The following is a 21,931-nucleotide window of genomic DNA, read 5'->3' as shown; positions in this document are numbered from 1 at the left end:
CCTGCCCTGGGCTAAGCACTGTATTCCTAAGATCTCCTCAAATGCCAACAGCCTGCAGCAGGTGGTTCCATCATTGCTATAGACAGAATGTGTCCCCCCCAAATTCATATATTGATATCCTAACCTCCAAGGTGATGATATTAGGGAGTAGGGTCTTTCAGAGGTGGTTAGGTCATGAGGGCATAACCTTCATGAATGGGAACGGTGCCCTAATGAAGGGGACCCCAGGAGTTCCCTCCCACCTTGCACCACGTGAGGACGAACGGCTGTCTGCGAACCGGAGAGCAGGCTGTTGCCAAACAGCAAATCTATCGGCGCCTTGACCTTGGACTTGCAGCCTCCAGAACTGTGAGAAATAAATTTCTGTTTATAAACCATCCTGTCTGGGGTAATAGCAGCCCAAGCAGACTAACATAATCATATTCCCATTTCACAGAAGAGTTTATGTCTATCCTCTCCCCACCCCCACCGGTCCCAGGGTAGCACATGGGGGAGGGGGACAGTGAGTAAGTGCTGAATATCAGAAGGAGGGAACAAATGAACAAGAGGAAAGACTGACAGCACCCTTCCATGGGGTCAGATGTCAAGGGTTCTTTGGTCCTGGAGGGCAGGTTGCGCAATCCTACATGCTTGTGGCCGCCACCCTGGGCTCAGTGGAGACATCCCCAGACTTTGAGTTGCCCATGTCCTGACCTCCTCTTCCATCACCAAGCTGACATTTCACTGAACGCTTACGGTGTGCGCCAGGCACTGATCTGAGGTTTTCTTCATGTGAACTCTTTTAATCCTCCCAAGATCCCATAAGGTATGTCCCATTTCACAGGTGGGAAAGCTGAGGCACAGAGTGATGACATCACACCCAGGGTCACCCTGGTGGTAAATGATGGAGCTGACTTCAAATCCAGGCAGTCTGGGTCCCATGCCTGAGCTCCTACTCACCAAGCTACGGAGACCTTCTTTCCTTTTCATCACTGCTTTTCTGACTTCAAACATAGCACGTGTCCTGCGAAGGGAAGAAACTAGAAATCAACGGCAGAAGGAAAACTGGAAAATTCACAAGAATGTGGAAATGAACAAGCACGCCCTTAAGCAACCAGTGAGTCAAGGAAGAAATCGCAGGGGAAATTAGCAAATGTCTTGAGAACAAGAACGCAACATACACAAAATCTCTGGGATGCAGTACACACAGGGCTAAGAGGGAAGTTTATAGCAATAAATGCTTACGTGAAGAAAGAAAGATCTGAAAGCAAAAGTAACACATGCTCATCATTTAAAAACTCAAGCATTGCACAATTTATGCCATAGAAAGCAAAAGTTTAACAAACGAAAGTCCCCAGTATGCCCGTCCCCAGAGATAACCTGTGTTTAACAGTGTAGTATAGATGCTTCAGATCATTTTTTTCAAAGCTTGTAGTAATACTTTCTTTAAAAAACAAAAACAGGGGCACCTGGGTGGCTCAGTCGGTTAAGCATCTGGCTTTTTGGCTCAAGTCGTGATCTCACGGTTTGTGGGTTCAAGCCCCGCGTCGGGCTCTGTGCTGACAGCCTGGAGCCTGCTATGGATTCTGTGTCTCCCTCTCTCTCTGCCCCTCCCCTGCTCATACTCTCTCTCTCTCTCAAAAATAAATAAACATTAAAAAATAAAATAAAATAAAAAACAAAAACGGAATAACACAATACACACTGTTTTGTCACTTGTATGGTTTTTTGTTTTGTTTCGCTTTGTTTTACCTAACAGTGACTCTTAGAGGCTGCTCCTTGCTGGAACATTCTCTTGAGGGGCTGCAGTTGTCTGGCATGAGGACATCCGCACTAGACTTAGCTAATTCCATTGGGATATGTCTGGGGGTGTTTGCAGTTTTTAACTATTTGAAGCCACTTGGCAGTGAACACCCTTGTCAATGCCCCCTGTGTGCTGGTGGGAGGGTCTTGGGGAACAATTTCCAGAACTAGAACTTCTGGGTCAAAGGTCAAGGATATTTTTAATGTTCCCTCCTGGAAGGCAAAACCAGCTTCGCCCAGAGAGTAGGAAAGAGTCATTTCCCCCACCCACACAGTCCTTGCCGTCTGTCATCTCTGCCTTGCTGGCCAGCAGGAGCCCCAATTGTTGTCTTGCCTTGCTAAGCCTAACCCCGTTGTGATGACAGCCCCGTCGCTGCCATTAGGTTCCAGAAATTGACCATTCTTGTCAAGAATATCCATCAGATGGCCGAGATTGGAGCACTTCTCAAAAACCCCGGAGTTTGCTTTTTAACACACTTAGGAAGGCCAGCAGTGTCCAAAATAGGCCTTTGGAGAATGGCCAGGGCTGCTGTGCACAAACTGCCAGAGCCCCACTTTCGAGGTGAGTGGTGCCTGGGCTGGCCTCTGATAAGCATCTCCACACATGGGCAGCTGGGCTGGCTGAATTCCCTCCAGAATCCAGCTAGTGGTTTTTTTTCCCTGAATCATCATGACTCCCACAACCCGAGCACTGAAGAGAGATCAGCGTCCTTCCGGGCCACTCGGTAGCAAACATTTACCCTGAAAATATGCATGGGTTTGTCCCTCCTGCCACCTCACAGAGCTGCAGACATTCAGCTGTGATTGCCAGCGGGGAGGTGGGGCAGAGTCACAGAGAGAGTGGCCAGTCACTGGAGGCCAGGGCAGGGTCCCTATCCTGCCCTGTAACCTTTGCCTGAGACACCCTTCCACAAAGTGCTTACCTAATGTGGGCACACTGCACATGCCGTTCCTTCTCACCTGGACCCCTTCCTGCTACACAATCTGCCCTCGCCGCTTTGCCTGCCCACTCCTTGTCACTCCGTAGACCTCAACATTGGTGTCACTTCTGCAGGGAAGCCCTCTCTGACCCCTCCAGGCAAGGACAGTCCTTTTCTAGATACTCTTAGAGTTCCAAGTTTCATAGCACTTAAAACAACAGTGACCACTCACTCATTATGTGGGTCATTGCTATTTATGTCTCTCCCCGAGGCAGCGAGGCTCACGGAGTAGGGTTTGTGGCTTGTTCTGTATCCCAGTGCCTGGAACAGTGTCAGGTACATGCCAGTGCGTAGGGAGCAGTGATTACTGGCATGACGTCAGAGCCAAGCTGCCCAGGTTGGAATCTTGCCTCTGCGAACTAGGGCAAGTGATTGAACCTCTTTGTGCCTTACTTTTCCAATCTGTGGAATGGGGATAATAGTATCGACCTCTTGGAGTGGTTAGGAGGGTTACACGAGTGGATATAAGTGAGGTGCTTGGAATGGGTGCCTGGTCTGTAGAACGTGCTAGATCAGTGCTAATGTTAGCATTAAACACTAGTGGTTAGACAGGGTTCTCCAGGGTTCTCTTTGTAGCAAGCACTACCCAGCAACCTCCTGCATGAACATGGCTTAGCATGGCACAAGCATGCCTTTTATTGTGCCTTTCGTTGTGGTAGTTGTGTCAGTGTTGCAGCCATATGACTGTAGCTCTGGTGACAGTGATAAAAAGCCCCCTCGGAATCACCGTGAGCCTGCTTCCTCTGCTCGCTCTGTGTGTCTCTCTCGGTCCCTGCTACTCCTGACAAAGCCTGACCTTCCTCCGCATAACCTAGTTTAGATTCCTCAAAGGACTTTTGCCACGACCTTGTTGGGGCAGAGCTTTGCTGCCCTGGGGCCGGGGTCTGAGCAGCTGTCACCAGGGACGGCGCTACGGTAGAGACCTGCGTGGGGGAACCATTCCACGGGAGGGGGCTTGAACCAGGCTGGTTTTCTAGTGCTTGGGCCCCTGAGGACAGCTGCACCGTAGGGAGGCACCGTACTGTCCGGGGACTGCACCACGAAGTCAGGCTTTCTCTGCTTGCAGAACATCGCACACAGCCTTCAGACAGCGGCCCACACCTGCCTGCCCCTCCTCCGAGAAGCCCTTGAAAAGCCCTTGAAAACCCCTTGGAAAGCGGCTTAGTATACGGGCCCCACCCCATTGGCTAATTGGGGGCCACGTGACCCGAGACGGGCCAATCAGGTTCCAGCTTGGCAAATTCGTTCAGAACCAGACTTCGTTGGCATGAGAACTACCTGCCCAGGCACAGCCACGTGCCCAGAGAAGCAGGGAATGGAACAGGTGGCTCTTGGCACGAAGAACTCGGGAGTGTCCTGCTGGTTTTTCAGGTCTCCGTTCCGGTCCCTGGCCAGCGGAGCTGCGCCGCTTCCCCTCTCTCCATGCACTAAATTCCTTATCCCCTTGCAGCCAAGCCAGGGTGGGCGCTGGTTCCCTCACCCGCCCCAGCTTGCATGTCTCGGCAACGCTGGCCCTGCCCCTGCGGAGGAAACCCTTCGGCCCCTTCCGCGGGTGATTTACTGGTCTAGCCCAGGCTGACCCCCAGGCCTTCCGGGAAGCATCTGCAGGGCCGCTCTCGTCACTGCCCTGGGGGCCGCCGGCCGGCCGTGCGTGGGGACCAGCTCACAGGAAGCGCTGGAGTCTGGGTCAACTCATGCCTCCGCTCCGGCTGGAGAGGACCCGGCAGGGGGAGGAGCGAGGCTCTGCTTAGGGCACTTGTTCGGCTTTCCTTTGGGAAAATGGAAATTGTTTTATTTATATAAATATAAAAAAATTTTCTAATGTTTATTTTTGAGAGAGAGGGAGAGACAGAGTGTGAGTGGGGGAGGGGCAGAGAGAGAGAGACACAGAATCCGAAGCAGGCTCCAGGCTCTGAGCTGACAGCTCAGAACTACACCGGGCTCGAACTCAGGGACTGCAAGATCGTGATCTGAGCTGAAGTCAGTGGCTTAACCCACTGAGCCACCCAGGTGCCCCTATTTATTATAAATATAAATTAAAATGTGTGGTTTTACGCAAACGCAGAAGAGTTTAAAGACAAAAGGCCACTTCACTTCCGATCCATCACCCAGAAAATGTACACACACAGAGGCTTTTTCCCCCCTGAAAAGGAAATCAGACTGTATGTACAGTTGGAAACGGTTTTTTTTTTAGAGGGAATATTTTCTAAAATATGGATTTATTGAGGTATGATTGACATGCAATAAACTGTACATATTTCACGTGTGTGGGTTTTGGGAGGCCTGGGTGGCCCAGTCGGTTAAGTGTCTGGACTTGGGCTCAGGTCATCATCTCGTGGTTGGTGAGTTCCAGCCCCCAGTAGGGCTCTGCCCTGACAGTTCAGAGCCTGCTTCAGATTCTGTTTCCCTCTGTCTCTGCCCCAGCCCTGTGTGGACTCTCTCTCTTAAAAACAGACATTTAAAAAGTAAAGTGTTTGAGTTTCAATGTGTACACCCATGAGCCCATCACCACATTCACAACATCGAGTTTATCTATCATCCCCAAAAGTTTCTTTAAACTTTTTGCAATCCCTCCTGTCACCGCCTCCCCCAAATGCACACATTCTAGGAACCACTGATCCTTTTTTGTCCTATAGATTAGTTTGTATTTCCTAGAATTTCATATAAATGGAGTCATGCACTCTGGTTTTGGTTTTGGTTTTGTGGGTCTGGCTCCTTTTATTTAACATCATTACTTTGGGATTCGTCCATGTTGTGTTGATTGAGAGTTCCTTTTTTTTTTTTTTATTGGTAAATAGTATTACATTGTGCAGATATACCGGTTTATTTATCCATTCACCAGGTGATGGGCCTTCGGGTTGTTTCCAGGTTGGGGCTGATAGACGTAAAGCTGCTGTAAACGTTTATATATCAGTTTTTGTGTGGACCTGAGCTCTTACTTCTCTCTTTTTTTTTTTTTAATTTTTTTTTTCAACGTTTTTTATTTATTTTTGGGACAGAGAGAGACAGAGCATGAACGGGGGAGGGGCAGAGAGAGAGACACAGAATCGGAAACAGGCTCCAGGATCCGAGCCATCAGCCCAGAGCCTGACGCGGGGCTCGAACTCACGGACCGCGAGATCGTGACCTGGCTGAAGTCGGACGCTTAACCGACTGCGCCACCCAGGCGCCCCGAGCTCTTACTTCTCTTGACGCGAGATCGTGACCTGAGCCGAAGTCAGATGCTTAACTGACTGAGCCACCCAGGTGCCCCTCAACACAAATTTTTTTACCTTACAGTTCTGGAGGTTAGAAGTCTGAATCAGGTCTCACTCGGCTAGAGTCAAGGTGTCCACAGTGCTATGTTCCTTCTGGAGGCCCTGGGAGAGAATCCATTTCCTTATTTTTTCCAGCTTCTAGAAGCTTCCTGCACTCCTTGCTTCATGGCCCCTTCCTCCATCTTCAAAGCCAACGACACAGTCCTTCCCACGCTGCCATCTCTGTTCTACCTTTAGTCTCTTTCCCATTGAGGAACCCTTGTGATTACATTGAGCCCCCCTAGATAATCCTGGATAATCTCCCTATTTTAAGGTCAGTTGATTAGCAATCTTAATTCCATCAGCTACCTTAATCCCCTTTGCCATGTGACCTAACATATTCACAATAATCCCCCGATGTGGCTGTGGACACCTTTATTCTGACAACCACGCTTCTCTTCCCTCCCTCACCAGGTCCTGCCCCTCCTCCCAGCGAGCTGCCCTTCAGGTAGGAACCCAGGAGGAAGTATGTGCTGCCTACATTTCCGGAGAGGAAACAAAAGCTCCTCATAACACACCTTTGTGGAATGTTTTTGAATTTGTAAAGGGCTTTCACATGCTTGGGGGTTACTATCGTTTATTCTACTCCACATCTGAGAAAACTGTGGTTAAAAAAGGTCAAGTGACTGTCCCGAGATCACAGGTCAGGAGTGAATATTGCTGGGCTCACATCCAGGCTTGACTCCACCTCTTCCCCTCCTTCCCAGATCCTCCCAGAACAGCCGCCCCTCCCCGGGAACCATCATAATGATTTGCCAAGGGCACGCCAAGGGAGTCCTGTGGCCAATCTGCCCTTATTTCTGGCTTCTGGCCAGAGGTCATGGGGTCATACTTGAAAGACTTCCCCAAATCCTGCAAGTCATTGCTCTGGAGGCTTCTGCTGGAATTAGAAGCAGGGACTGTTTCCTCCATGCTGCCAGTGGGGCTGTAATGGGTGCAGGTTTCCAGGGCAGCTATTTGTCAATGTGTTTCAAAAGCCCTAAAAGGGTGCATTCCTTTTCCCCGTCAATACCACGTGATGGAAATAGACAAGTAGGCAGAATGCGCATACGTGGTTGTATACTGCGGTATTAGGTGGAACAGCCAAATATCAAAGCCAACCAAGATGTTCACCAATAGGGTCTTTTTTTTTTTTTAATTTTTTTTTTCAACGTTTATTTATTTTTGGGACAGAGAGAGACAGAGCATGAACGGAGGAGGGGCAGAGAGAGAGGGAGACACAGAATCGGAAACAGGCTCCAGGCTCTGAGCCATCAGCCCAGAGCCCGACGCGGGGCTCGAACTCACGGACCGCGAGATCGTGACCTGGCTGAAGTCGGACGCTTAACCGACTGCGCCACCCAGGCGCCCCAATAGGGTCTTGATGAAATAAAAAGATGGATCCAATGTAGTACTACCCAGTCATTAAGAATAATGTAAACTGGGGCACCTGGGTGGCTCAGTCAGTTGGGCTTCTGACTTCGGCTCAGGTCATGATCTCCCAGTTCATGAGTTCGAGCCCTGCATCGGGCTCTCTGCTGTCACCTCGGAGCCCACTTCCAGATCCTGTCTCCCTCTCTCTCTGCCCCTCCCCTGCACTTTCTCTCTCTCTCTCAAATAAAATAAATAAACATTAAAAGAAAAGAATAATGTAAATCTCCATTTAGTGACATACAAGGACAGCCTCAAATAAGCACAAGAAATATGTTCCGCTCCATAGTCACCAGGGATGCACAAAATAAAGCTATCATGAGATGCCACTACATACCTATTAGAAGAGCTGAAATTAAAGAGATTGACCATGCCAAATATTGGCAAAGATGTAGAGTCATTGGAAATCCCTATATACTGCTTGTAGGACCATAAAGTGGTATAATGATTTTAAACAACAGTTTGGTAGTTTCTTAAAATGTTAAACATACTGGGGCGCCTGGGTGGCTCGGTCAGTTAAACATCCGACTGCAGCTCAGGTCATGATCTCATGGTTCGTGGGTTTGAGGGAGTCAGTGTCTCCCTCTCTCTCTCTGCCCCTCCCCTGCTCTCTCTCTCTGTCTCTAAAATAAACATTAAAAAAAATTGTGTTGTTTTAAGCTACTAAGTGTGTGGTAAGTTGTTACAGCAGCCAGAGGAAATGAATCCAGGAGGACAGGTGGGCTCCATGGGGAGCAGAATGACTAGAGAAGGGATTGGAGTGCCCCCACTCCCCGAATTCGTGGGGGGAATGGCACCAGCACGTGGGTAGTGGCAGGCTTCCTTGTGGCCTCTGGGGAATATCGAACAATACTTTTTGCGTTGGTGTGGGTTAATGGCGGGAGACAGAGAGAGGTAACCCTGAACAGGGGCCCTTGAAGGCCAGGCTGTGGGTATTCTGGAGGCAGTGTGGAGCCATTGAGGGTTTCAAGCAGGGCAAGCAGATGGTGAGAGCTTGCTTTTAGCAGTAGGGATGGGGTGAAAGAGAACTAGGCTTGAAGTCAGAGAGCCGGGTTCAAATTCCAGCATTGCCTCCCTAGGTGACCTTGGGGCAAGTTACTAATGATCTCTAGATGTGGATACCATTTCCTAAAAACACTGGGGCTAATTCTGGAGTCTTTCCCAGTCAAGGAACACAGCTGGTCCAGACTAGTCAGGGCCTCTTGGGATCAAAGGGAATTCTCTGGCCAGAGGGTAGAGAAAGTTTAAAATCATCATCATCATCATCATCATCATCATCATCATCACATAATAATAATAAAGCAATGTGCATTGAGCATTAACTACAGGTTAAGAGCTTTGCATAATGAATCCCATTTAATAGTCTTACCATCCTGTCAATGACTCCCCAGTGCTCTTAGGTTAAAAGTCACCACTGTGACCCACAAGGCCCTGCATGTGTGGTCCTGCTGACCCCCGGGGCCTCATCAGGAATCTCTTTCCTTCGCTGTGCCCTCAGTTTCTTTCTGTCCCCGAAAGGAATGGGACAGGCCCCTTGTACCTCAGGGCCTTTGTACAAGCCACTCCACCCACCAGGAATCCAGCTTCCCTGGTCTCTACCCATTTGGCCCCTACATCCTCCCATCTCAAGATGGTGTTCTAATTGCCTCACCCGTGTACACAGGTCCCTGCGTACTTGCACTTGATTTCAGAAGACACAGCCCCATATACAAGTACATAAAAATACATACCTGTGTAGCTACCTGTGCCTCCCCCTGCATCATGGGGGCCACGAGGCCAGAATGATAAATGTTTGCAGAAGGCATGAACAAACAAATGACTAAATAAGTGTTGGTTTAAAGAATGAATGCATGAATGAGTAAAGGAATAATCACTTCCTGAAAGAATAAATAAATAAATTACCATTTGCTGAAGGAGTAAACAACGGAGCCCAAAAGGTCGGCATGGTTATCACCCGGAGCCAGAGAAGATCAAGAGTTGGGGTGCCTGGGTGGCCCAGCTGGTTAAGTGTCCGACCTCTGCTCAGGTCATGATCTCCTGCTTCGTGGGTTCGAGCCCCGTGTCGGGCTCTGTGCTGACAGCCCAGAGTCTGGAGCCTGCTTCAGATTCTGTGTCTCCCTTTCTCTCTGCCCCTTCCCCGCCCACTCTCTGTCTCTCTCTCTCTCTCAAAAAATAAACATTAAAAAAAAAAAAAAAAGAGCAGGACAAAACAGAAGAGACTCATAAATATGGAGAACAAACTGAGGGTTACTGGAGGGGTCGTGGGAGGCAGGATGGGCTAAATGGGTCAGGGGCACTAAGGAATCTACTCCTGAAATCATTGTTGCACTAGATGCTTACTAATTTGGATGTAAAGTTAAAAAATAATTAAAAATAGGGGCGCCTGGGTGGCGCAGTCGGTTGAGCGTCCGACTTCAGCCAGGTCACGATCTCGCGGTCCGTGAGTTCGAGCCCCGCGTCGGGCTCTGGGCTGATGGCTCAGAGCCTGGAGCCTGTTTCCGATTCTGTGTCTCCCTCTCTCTCTGCCCCTCCCCCGTTCATGCTCTGTCTCTCTCTGTCCCCCCAAAAAATAAATAAACGTTGAAAAAAAAAATTAAAAAAAAATAATTAAAAATAAATTTAAATAATTAAATTAAAAAAAAAAAAAAGAGAGAGAGAGAGAATATCAAGGGTTTATCCAAAGTCAAAAGGTGAACCTGGAAGGCTCCTCTCTTTGCAGGAGGCGGGGCTGGGCCCGGGGCCCACTGGAGACAAAGAGTCACTGGGAGTAGGGGTCAAGGCTGGAGGAACTTGGGCCTATCCATGAGGCAGGTCTGCTGGGGAAGCGCCTTCAAGGGCAGCGCTGAAAGAGGATGTGCTGAGCACAGCTGCCTCGACAGAAGAGGAAGGAACTGGTGGGAGGAGGGGGGTGCGGGGGTGCGGGCTGGGGCCCCAGACTCTGCTCCCTGCAGCCGTAGCGACCATTTTGGAGGGTGACTTTAGCAACATCTGTGAAAACTTTTAATTAAAAAAAATTTTTTTTAAGTTTCTTTATCCTGAGACAGAGAGAGAGAGAGAAAGAGACAGAGTGAGAGGGGGAGGGGCAGACAGAGGGAGAGAGAGAATCCCAAGCAGTCTCTGTGCCGTTGGCGTGGAGCCTGAGGTGGAGCTTGAACCCACGAACCGTGAGATCACGATCTGAGCCGAAACCAAGAGCTGGACACTTAACCAACTGAGCCACCCAGGTATCCCAGCAATATCTGTGAAAACTTTAAATTGTTTTTAATGTTTTATTTTATTTTTGAGAGAGAAAGACAGAATGTGAGCAGGGGAGGGGCAGAGAGAGGGAGACAGAATCTGAAGCAGGCTCCAGGCTCTGAGCTGTCAGCACAGAGCCGCACGCGGGGCTGGAACTCACGAACTGTGAGATCACGACCTGAGCCAAAGCTGGACGCTCAACCGACTGAGCCACCCTGAAACTTTTAAAATGCATACCCGTTGACCCAGCAATTCCACTTCTGGGAATTTATCTTAAAAGCACGCTAATGTCAGTTACCAACGATATTCACACAAGGAGGTAGCACTATTTGTCAGGGCAAAGAACGTCCATCCATAGGAGAAGGGAAAGAAAATGATGTTTCATTGACCCCATGGAAAATTACGCAGGCATTAGAAAGAACAAGCTCATCCACATGAACTGACATAGGAGGACGTTCATGATAGATGTATGTATTGTTAAGATTCTTTTATTTAGTTAGTTAGTTTTTTTAATGTTTATGTATTTTTGAGAGAGAGAGAGAGGCAGAGCATGAGCAGGGGAGGGGCAGAGAGAGGGAGACACAGAACAAGAAGCAGGTTCCAGGCTCTGAGCCCTCAGCACAGAGCCCGACGCAGGGCTCGAACTCACGGACTGCGAGATCATGACCTGAGCCGAAGCCGGACGCTCAACTGACTGAGCCACCCTGGCGTCCATGTACTGTTAAGATTCTTTTAAAGTTGCAGAACCATCTATTATCAATTGCTGAGTAACAAACCGTCCAGAAACTGGCCATTCTTCAGTTCCACAAGGGGTCAGCAGGATTCACTCATATGGTTGTGCTCAGCTGGCCGTGTGGCTGGGCTGGAGCTTCCAAGATGGCCTCCCACCTACCAGGTCCTGCCCTGGGTGCCCTTGATCCTTCTGCAATCTACTCTGAGCTTCTGTACAGCGGCTGGATCCCGGGGGTATTTCAAGAGGCCAAGCTTCCAAGTGCAAGGGCTTACCAAGCCCCAGCTTTCATCATGCTTGCTCATGTCCCCTTGTCTAAGGCAAGTCACATGGTCATGTCCAAAGTCGGTGTGAGAGGGGCCCACATCCGGGGCATGGATGCTGGGAGACAAGATGCGGTGGGGGCCACCCCAGTAACAACCTAGCACAATACATGTAGTTAGGTAATATTTTATTAAGAGACTGTGCATATCTGGAGCACCTGGGAGGCTCAGCCGGTTAAGCGTCGACTTCAGCTCCGGGCATGATCTCACGGGGTTGGTGAGTTCGAGCCCCGCGTCAGGCTCTGTGCTGACAGCTCAGAGCCTGGAGCCTGCTCCAGATTCTGTGTCTCATTCTCTCCCTGCCCATCCCCCGCTTGTGCTCTGTCTCTCAAAAATAAATAAAATAAATGTAAAAAAAAAAAAAAAAGAAACTGCACACCTTTACTAAAATATCATCTCACGTGTATGTTGGATAATACACACATGCATGTTTATATGTTTGTATATGCATTGATGCGAATCTGAAAGACCGTTCAAGAAACTGCTGATGGTGCTTAACTTTCAGGAGTAGAAATGGGCTGGGGTGCCTGGTGGCTCAGTCAGTCAAGCATCCGACACTTGGTTTCAGCTAATGTCATGATCTCACAATTCATGAGTCCAAGCCTTGCATCAGGCTCTGTGCTGACAGCACGGAACCTGCTCGGGATTCTCTCTCTCTCTCTCTCTCTCTCCCTCTCTCTCTGACCCTCCTGCACTCTCCTTCTCTCAAAATAAATAAATAAACTTAAAAAAATAAAAATTAATAGAAATAGAAATGGGCTGACAAAGGGGGACCTTTTGGCTTTTACTTTATACTTTTCTTTAGGGCTTAAATATTTTCAAAGTGAGATGTCCTTTTTTTGCAATAAAAATGTTTTTGTGAATGGGCCATGAAGACCTTTGCACATCATCAGGAATTTGCACCAGGATTCTGGCTAGTGTAGCGTTCATTCACCTGATGCTGGGCACTTAGGCTGCTTCCCACTGTTCTCCCTTTCCAGGCCGTGTTCTGATGAACATCTTCTGAGCCAGCTTTCTCACAAGTCCTAAATTATCTCAGGGCAAGTTCTGAGAAAAGGAACAGCCGAGTTGAAGGTTAGGAACGTTTTAAGGGTGTGACACCTTCTGCCAGGTTGTCCTGCTGACCGGCAGACGGTCTCTACCACCAGGCTCCAGGGGCACACTGTGGGCCCATGTGGTGCTCACCCTCATAAGATCCCAGTGCCCATTTCACAGGTGAGAGGACTGAGACCCCAAAACAGGAAGCAACTTGATGCAGCCCAGGAGCACTGGCTCGGCCGGTGGGGGGGGGGGGGTCCCTGCTTTCCAGCCTCCTCAGGACAGTGAGTGATCTGGGCCCTGCTCACCTGCCTGCCCACCCCTCCCTTGCCACTTCCTGCCCTCACCCTCTGACTTCCACCTGGATTAGCCTGTTTTCAGTTCCCCGAAGGAAGAGAAGGCTGCCTAGTCTCTGGGCCTTTGTACACGCTGTCCCCTCTGCCTAGAACACCCCCTCACCGCCACCCCCCAACACACACGCACTTCCTCCGGGAAGCCTTCCCTGATCACCTGAGGGGAAGTTCAGTAACATGGTCATATGTGCTCTGCCGGAGTTTCCACTCATTCGTGCCTGCTTTGCGTTCATTTATTCACCAAATGGTTATAGAACCCTTGTCTGTGCCAGGCGCCAGACTAGACGGCAGGGTTACCAGAGCCAACAGACCCGCCCTGCCCTGCCCAGCTCACATCTCAGTCTGGGCTGGGGGAGGAGAGGGAACTGGGGAGAGGGCAGACCATGTGAACAGGGCTGGGCTGGGCATGGGCCATATGCAGGCCAATGTTCCTCCAGCTAGAATAACATAAACGCCCATCTGAGAGGGGAAAATCTCTCAGAGCTCCAGAGGTGACACAGGCTATTTCCATTATTCTGTTTCCTAAATATGTGTGAACTTGATAACCATACAAGCTCACATTTACTGAGCCCCTGCTTTGTGCACCTGACATGTATTCACTCACTGGATCCTTACCTCCACCTATGAGGTACGGACTACTATTGTCCCCATTTTACAGGACGGCAAACTGAGGCTCAGCGAGGTGAGTTGTTTGCCCGCGGTCACCCAGCTCGGAAACGGCCGAGCTGGGATTTAGACACACACACACACACACGGCCGGGCTCCTGAGTCCTGTATTCTTGGCCACTACACCGCACAGCTACAAATTAGGCACAAACCAATCTACAAGAATAACGTTCGCTCTGCTGCACACACTGCACGTGATGTTGTTGTTGACAGGCGAGGATGTTTTGTGGGAATGAGGTTGCCCCCAACGGTGCTGAGTTCAGCCCCTGTGTTCCCCAGGGGGCCTTGGCCTGCCTACCACTTTTCTCTTTCCAAACCACAAGGAAATCATCACCTTTTGTCCTTCACTGGGCATAACAGCACCTTTTTTTTTTTTTTTTTTTACTTTTACTTTACTTTTTGGAACAGATAATACTTGCACATTGTTCCAAAATTTTAATTAATTAATTAATTTAGAGAGCGCACATGCATGCACCGTGTGCATGGGGGAGGGGCAGAGAGAGAGAGAGAGAGAGAGAGAAAGAGAGAGAGAGAGACAGAGAATCTTAAGCAGGCTCCCTGCCAGCACAGAACCTGAGGTGGGGCTCAATCCCACGACTGTGAGATCATGACCTGAGCGAAATCAAGAGTCCGTCACTTAACTGACTCAGCCACCCAGGTGCCCCTGTTCCAATTTTTTTTTTTTTGTAATTAGATAGATAGATATTAGCTAAATAGATGATAGGCAGAGATATAGGTACATTTCCTACCCTTCTTCCCTAGAAATCAGCGTTAGGAGTTTCTAGGAGTCAGAGCGTATATCGTGTTTTCTCTCATTAAAAAGAGGAAAGTCTCACGCCACATCCGTGGCTCTGCTCCCTGCTATTTGCACTTAACAGAGGATCTTGGAGATCACTTCATAAGGACAGGGAAAGGGCTTCCCCTTTCCTGTTCACAGTTGCGTTGTGTCCCTGCCCGTCTGCTGCCAATGCACGTGAGCGTTGCTCCTGACCTTCGCAATTAACAGTGTTGGCATTAGTCACTGCAGGAAACAGCCTTGAAAATGGCCCCCAGTGATGCCCAACTCCTGGTATTCGTGCCTCAGTGTAATCCCCTCCCCCTGAGAGCGGGCTGAGTCCAGAGATCAGCTTTTGGTGTTGTTGTTTATGTTATGTTACGTTGTTGTGATGTTGTTATTTTATTTTTGAGAGAGCGAGGGAGGGGCGGGGGGGGGGGTGGACAGAGGATCCAAAGCAGGCTCTGTGCTGACAGCAGCGAGCCCTATGTGGGGCTCGAACTCACGAACCGTGAGATCACGACCTGAGCTGAAGTCGGATGCTCAACCCACTGAGCCACCCAGGTCCCTCCTTCAGGGATCAGCTTTTGATGAATGGACCCAGCGAAAGTCACAGGATGGCTGAGAGGGCTTAGAAGCAGTGACACCCTACCAGCAACAACCACTAAAACCCAGGACCCAGATCTTGGCTTCTAAATACTACTCTCCAATAACAGTAATCAGGGCTCCTTTCAAAAATGACCGAATCTAAGGTTAAGACAGGGAAAATATGAGCCTGGAGCATGTGGTAGTGCCAGAAAGCAAGGAAATGCTCAAAAAAAACCAAAAGGACAGGGGCAGGTTAAAGGGACACAGGAGCCACCATGAAAGAGTTGCCAATGGTCAAAGCTTGAACAATTTAAGCCACAAAATGTATAACACAGTATTGCATTATAACTCAAAGCATATAATAAACATGCATAAGTTCATACTGATTTAAGTAAATGACTGAAGAAACACGTAAATGGGAGAGAAGGGACAAATCCTCTTTAGAGAAGAATTCCAAATAATTTAAGATACTTCTCCCAGGAGGTGGACTTTAATTCTGCACCCCTTTGAGTGTACCCCTAAATTCATAACCCCAACATAATCATGAGGAAAAACAGAGACAAACCCAAGTTGAGGGACATTCTACAAGGTACTTGGCCAGTGCTCCTCAAAACCCAAAGTCACGAATAGCAAGCAAAGACTGAGAAACTGTCAAACACAGAAAAAATCAAGGGAACGTGACAGAATGCTGTCTTGTATCCTCAGTTGGATCCTGGAAATGAGAAATGAGTGAAATATGAATACATGTTAGAATCTAGTCAATAACTACATACCAGGGGCGCGTTGGTGGCTTGGTCGGTTGAGCATCTGACTTTAGCTCAGGTCATGATCTTGTGGGTCGTGGGTTCGAGCCCTGCATCGGGCTCGCTGCTGTTAGCCCAGAGCCTGCCTTGTATCCTCTGCCCCCACTCTGCCCCTCCCACACTCACACTCTCTCCCTCTCTCTCTCGAAAATAAAACTTAAATAATAATAATAATGTACCAGAGTTGGTTTCTCTTGACAAATGTTTCATGGTGAATTAAGATGATAACGTTAGGGAAAACTGGGTGGTGTGTGTGGGGGGGTCATCAGAAACTCTCTGTATTCTCTTTGCAATTTTTCTGGAAATCGTAACATTCCAAAATTTTTATTTTTATTTTTTATTTTTATTCATTTTTAATTTTTTTAATGTTTTTATTTATTTTTGAGACAGAGAGAGACAGAGCGTGAGCAGGGGAGGGGCAGAGAGAGAGGGAGACACGGAATCCGAAGCAGGCTCCGGGCTCTGAGCTGTCAGCACAGAGCCTGACGCAGAGTTCGAACCCACGGACTGTGAGATCATGACCTGAGCTGAAGTTGGACGCTTAACCGACTGAGCCACCCAGGTGCCCCTATTTTTTATTTTTTTTATTTTTATTTTTTAATATATATTCTTTTTGAGAGAGAGAGAGAGAGAGAGAGAGAGAGAGAGAGAGAGAAAGCACGAGGGGGAGAGGGGCAGAGAGAGAGGGAGACGCAGAATCCAAAACGGGCTCCAGGCTCCGAGCTGTGAACACAGAGCCCGATGCTGGGCTCAAACTCATGAACCGAGAGATCATGATCTGAGCTGAAGTCAGATGCCTAATAGACTGAGGCATCCAGGCGCCACCCCCCCCAAACATTTTTTTTTTAAGTTTATTAAGGAAAAAGTGATGGGATATCACTTCTGAGATAAGCTTACAAAAAGACGCTGTCCTCCATATTGCTCTCCCTTTGGCTTTCTTACTTGCTGGCTCTGATGAACCCCCCTGCCATGTGGTGAGCTGCCCTATGGCAAGGGCCACGTGGTGATGGACTGAGGGAGGCCTCTGGCCAACAGCCATCCAGGAACTGAATGCTGCCGACAATCAGGTGAGTGAGCTAAGAAGCAAGTCCTTCCCCATTTGAGCCTTCGGATGGGTCCTCAGCCCCTGCCAGAACCTCGACTGCAGTTTGGTGAGAGACTCTGAGCTGGGGATTCCTAACCCACAGAAACCATGGGATGATAAATGTTTGTTGTTTTTCTGGTTGCTGAGTTTTGGGGGTCAATATGTTAGACAGCAATAGATAACTAATACAGTTGCCTTCTCTTCTCTATTTATTTTTTCACTGGCCTGGGGTCCTTGACATAGTCCTACTTGGCTCGGACACAAGCAGAAATGCTAACACAGACCACGCTCCATGTGGTCAAGTATGGAGGCTGGCGATTTTACTAGAATATTGAAATAGTTAAAACTTAACATTCCTCAAGACCACATTTTGGAAAGTATCACTGGCTTTTTCAATCCTCCAAGGTCTTACTGTTCTTCCAGTAGAATCAAAACTCCTTACTGTGGCTTGCAAGGCCCTCAGGGTGTCCCCACTCACTCTCTGAGTTCACTCTCCACGTTCCCCTTCCCCTTGTTTTCCAGACCCCTGATCACACCAGACCCCCTGTCCTTGCCCATGCCTGCCTCGGGGCATTTGCACATGCCAGTTCTCTGCGTGTTATGTCTTTCCCCACATCGTCTCATTTTGCTGCTGACTCCATATCATTCAGGCCTCAGTTCAAATGTCATCAACTGGGAGACACTGACCCTGATTGCCTACGTAGAGGAAGGATTAGAAACACTGGCTTTGGGTGTGCCTGATTAGCTCAGTCAGTAGAACATGGGACTCCCGATCTCAGGGTCATGAGTTCAAGCTCCACATTGGGTGTAGAGCTTACTTTAAAAAAAGAGGGGTGCCTGGTGGCTCAGTTGGTTGAGTGTCCAACTTCGGCTCAGGTCATGATCTCACGGTTCATGGGTTCAAGTCCTGCATCGGGCTCTGTGCTGACAGCTCAGAGCCTGGAGCCTGCTTCTGATTCTGTGTCTCCCTCTCTGCCCCTCCCCACTCCCTCACTCACACTCTGTCTCTCTCTTAGGAAAAGAAAAAAGAAAAAAGAAACACTAGTCTCGGAGTCAGGCAGACCTGCCTACGCTCTCTTCCCAGCCTTACCCCGTAGAAGCTGTGTGACCTTGGGTAAATGATGTCACCTCTCTGAGCCTCAGTTTGCCCATCTGGGGGCTCCTCAGAGCATAGCTTGAGGGTCCCACACACTTCCGTGGGACAGGCCCTCAGCACAGTGTTTGGTGTAGGGCGGGGCACGGGGAACACCCGTCATCATACTTCTTGACCTTGGCAGTGCTGGCTTGCAGATTCGCACGGATGCACACAGCAGTTTGCAAACAATTCCTGGGGCTCCATGACCCTGGGTTCATCCTCAAACAGCTCCACCCTAGGTGATGGGCCCTGCCCTTGGGAGGGGGAGACGGGAGGGGCACCAGGTCAAAGGTTGTGTTCCTGACTGATGGACCACACTGGACAGGCTGAGCCACCCTCAGCAGAGTTAACACTTCCAGAATGTGCTGTATCAGCACTTCCTTCCTCTGGGTGGCCAGCAGCATCTGGAGAAGGAGGAGGCCTTGCCTTAAGATTCCTGTGGCTAAGGCTCTCAGATAGGGGGCGTGCCCGGCGGGCTCAGTCAGTGGAGCGTGTGACTCTCGATCTTGGGGTTGGGAGTTGAAGCCCCACGGTGGGTGTAGTGATTAAAAATAAAACCTCGGTGGAAAAGAAGGTTCTCAGATAGAAGAACACAATGAAAGTGGACAGTCAGCCTGGGTGGTGGGCAAGGGGTAGATGACCCTGAGGTCATCAAGTAGGAGCCGTGGCCAGAGGGTGATTGAGTTTTGGCCAAATGGAATGTGGGCAGATGTGACTGAGCATCATTTCAGATCTGTCGCACAAAAAATCTTCTACTTCATCCTCTACCTACCCTCTCACTTCCCCCTTCTGCCAGCCGGATGTCTATCTATGCCCAGGGCCACCTAGGAAGCCACATGTGAAAACAGCAAAGTCCCCATCAGCCAGAAACCTGGAGAGCTCCATGGAGGAAAGTCCTTCCCACCCTTCCCTCCCAGCTGATGATTGAACTTTACAGGACTAAGAAATTCGGGGCCCCTGGGTGGCTTAGTTGGTTAAGCATCAGGCTCAGGTCATGATATCACTGTTTATGAGTTCAAGCCCCATGTTGGGCTCTGCGTTGGCAGCGTGGAGCCTTCTTGGGATTCTCTCTCTCCCTCTCTCTCTCTGCCCCTACCCCACTTGCGTGGTCTCTCTCTCTCTCTCTAAATAAACTTAAAAAAAAAAAAAAGACCACAAAATTAATTCCTCATCTGTTACAACACTGAGATTGCATGGGTTATTGGTTGTTTAAGTTGATTTATGTTTTTCTACCAGGCTCTTCCTAGGCAAATCTTTTAAAAGCTGTATTTTTCCACTGGTTTACCAAATTAAGACATCATAAAACGTTCAAACCTCACAGAAATGAATGAAGTCCCTCAGTGCGCCCTCCCTGCTCTTCAAGGAGAAACAACTACTATTAATAGTTTAGATATTCTCCCAGATTTTTTTTTTTTTTGCTGTGCCATAACAGCATATTTTTATACAAAAAGCATCCATTGATATATATTGTTCTGCAAGATCTCCTTAGCAGCGTACCTTGGATATCTTTCCATGTTTGGGTGCAGGGATCTATCTCATTCTTTTCCACATTGGTCTGGCATGCTGTAACACATGAATAAATATATTTTATGGGGCCCTGTATTAGTTATTTACCGCCGTATAACAAATTCTCCCAAAAGTCAGCAGCTTAGAACAACAAACATTTATTATGGGAGAGATATTGAGGGTCAGGAACTGGCAGTCACTCAACTGGGTCGTTCTGGCTCCGGGTCTCTGGGGTTGCAGAAAGTTCTTGGCTGAGGCTGCTGTCTTCTTTCCTCTCCCTCCTCCTCCTCCTCCTCCTCCTCCTCCTCCTCCTCCTTAAGTTTATTTATTTTGAGAGAGAGAAAGAGAGAAAGAGAAAGCAAGAGAAAGTGGGGGAGGGGCAAAGAGAGAGAGGGAGAGAGAGAACCCCAAGAAGACTCGATGCTGTCAGCCCAGAGCTGGACGTGGGGTTCAATCTCACAAACTGTGAGATTGTGACCTGAGCCGAAATCAAGAGTCAGATGCTCAACCGTCTGAGCCACCCAGGCTCCTGGAGGCTGCTGTCTTCTGAAGGGGCTGGAGGATCGGCTTCCAGGCTCCCTCCTTTGACTGTTCCTTGCTGCCTATAGTTGGAGACTTGAGTCCCGTGGGTCTCTCGCCACAGGCTGAGTGTCCCCATGACGTGATGGCTGCTTCCCCAGAGTAAGCAGAAAACCCAAGATAGAAGTGGCAGTCTTTCATAACCTGGTCATTTGTGATGGTTCCACATTGTCACGAGGTGACATTCCACAATGGCAGGCCACTCTGCCACTGGTCTCTCAGCCCAACTCTGGTACATGTGGGAGGGGCTTCCCAAGGCCGAGAATCCCAGGCATCGAGGAACACTGGGCTATCTGGGGTCTGCCGCCGTAGGTGCATACAGGAGAATGAGGCGATTTCCACTTCTCTCCATTGCAAATTCTGTGGCAGTGAACATCCTTGCTCACGTGTCTTGGAATCGTGTGGAAGGGAGGTCTTCTGCCAGATGATCTCCCCTGCACTATCTACGTGCATCACTCACTGACTTCTCCCCACACTGCAGTGACGCATGCGCAGTCTTTGAGCCCGCTCTGCAGATGAAGAATCACGCGGCTCAGTCCCATGAAGATTCTTGGCCCCCTCGGGAACAGAGGAGCCTTGGTATGAACTTTCTAGATGGACTTTTCTGATGGGAGAAGAGGGTCAGTGAAACTGAGTGGTGAAAATGACGGTGAGCTACAGTAAGGTCAGTCTCATCCGGAATCTGCCTTAGGTAAATGAAAGGTAGGTCAGGGCCACAGCCCCCATCACACAGACGGGGAAAACTGAGGTGCAGAGTGGCAGGGCTTGCCTCCAGCTGCACAGCTAGTCCGTAGCAGAACCAGGGGCACATCCATGTCCTCGATTCCTAAGACTGTCCTCCCAGACCCCCACCAGGCATAATGCCAGGCACGGAACACATCTCGGCTAATCTCCAAAAACGCCCTGTGGAGTCAGGTTCGTCCTTCCTCTCATTTGACAGAAAAGGAAAGTGAGGCTCTGAGACATGAGGTGTGGAAACTGGAAACGCTGCAAAAGCCACAGGCAGGCCACAGCCAAGTGCAAGTCGGGGACGGGGGAGAGAGGAAGGAACGAGGAGGCAGGGCTTTACGTGAGAGATTAGCTCCTGATGCCCCACTATCAAAAATTCGTATCTTTGAGGCAGAGCCAGAAAACAGGATGTGGGTTTGTCTTTACGGGGCTGGTGCCCCACGTAGACACGTACCGTCAGATAGATGTAAACGCCGTGGGAGAAGCAGCCCTGCTAAGGGTCAGGAGTCAGACGGGCACCTGGCTGTGTGACTGCAAATGCAGGGCTTGACCTCTCTGGGCCTCCGTTAGGGGGGGCTGGTGACACGGTCAGTAAATGGAGAGGCAAAGCCCACAGACGACTTGGCTGGCTTTATCCCCGTCCCCATTGTTATCAGAGCCAGCAACCCTGTGCCCCAGCCACCCCAAAGATACCGTCGCATTAAAAGAGTGAGCTCCCTTGGGGCGCCTGGGTGGCTCAGTCAGTTAAGCGTCCGACTTCAGCCCGGGTCACAATCTCGCGGTCCGTGAGTTCGAGCCCCGCATCGGGCTCTGGGCTGATGGCTCAGAGCCTGGAGCCTGCTTCGGATTCTGTGTCTCCCTCTCTCTCTGCCCCTCCCCCGTTCATGCTCTGTCTCTCTCTGTCCCAAAAATAAATA

At 49.4% G+C, this 21,931-nt stretch overlaps 1 long non-coding RNA gene across 1 annotated transcript in view; it reads right to left on the bottom strand.

Moving 5' to 3' along the window:
- Window positions 1–241: 241 nt before the first annotated feature.
- The window catches only part of LOC125150990 (uncharacterized), a 29,885-nt gene continuing 8,195 nt past the window's right edge, over window positions 242–21,931 (bottom strand). The window contains exons 2-3 of the long non-coding RNA XR_007146565.1: window positions 940–1,003; window positions 242–346 (exon numbers count right to left, since the gene is read on the bottom strand). This is a non-coding gene — a long non-coding RNA (uncharacterized LOC125150990). The remainder of the gene's footprint in view (window positions 347–939; window positions 1,004–21,931) is intronic.

This window comes from Prionailurus viverrinus, chromosome D4 (genome assembly GCF_022837055.1).
Source record: "Prionailurus viverrinus isolate Anna chromosome D4, UM_Priviv_1.0, whole genome shotgun sequence".
In the NCBI taxonomy this organism is placed as follows: Eukaryota; Metazoa; Chordata; class Mammalia; order Carnivora; family Felidae; genus Prionailurus; species Prionailurus viverrinus.
The sequence above is the reverse complement of the archived record's forward strand: the minus strand, read 5'-3'. Positions and strand labels throughout refer to the sequence as shown.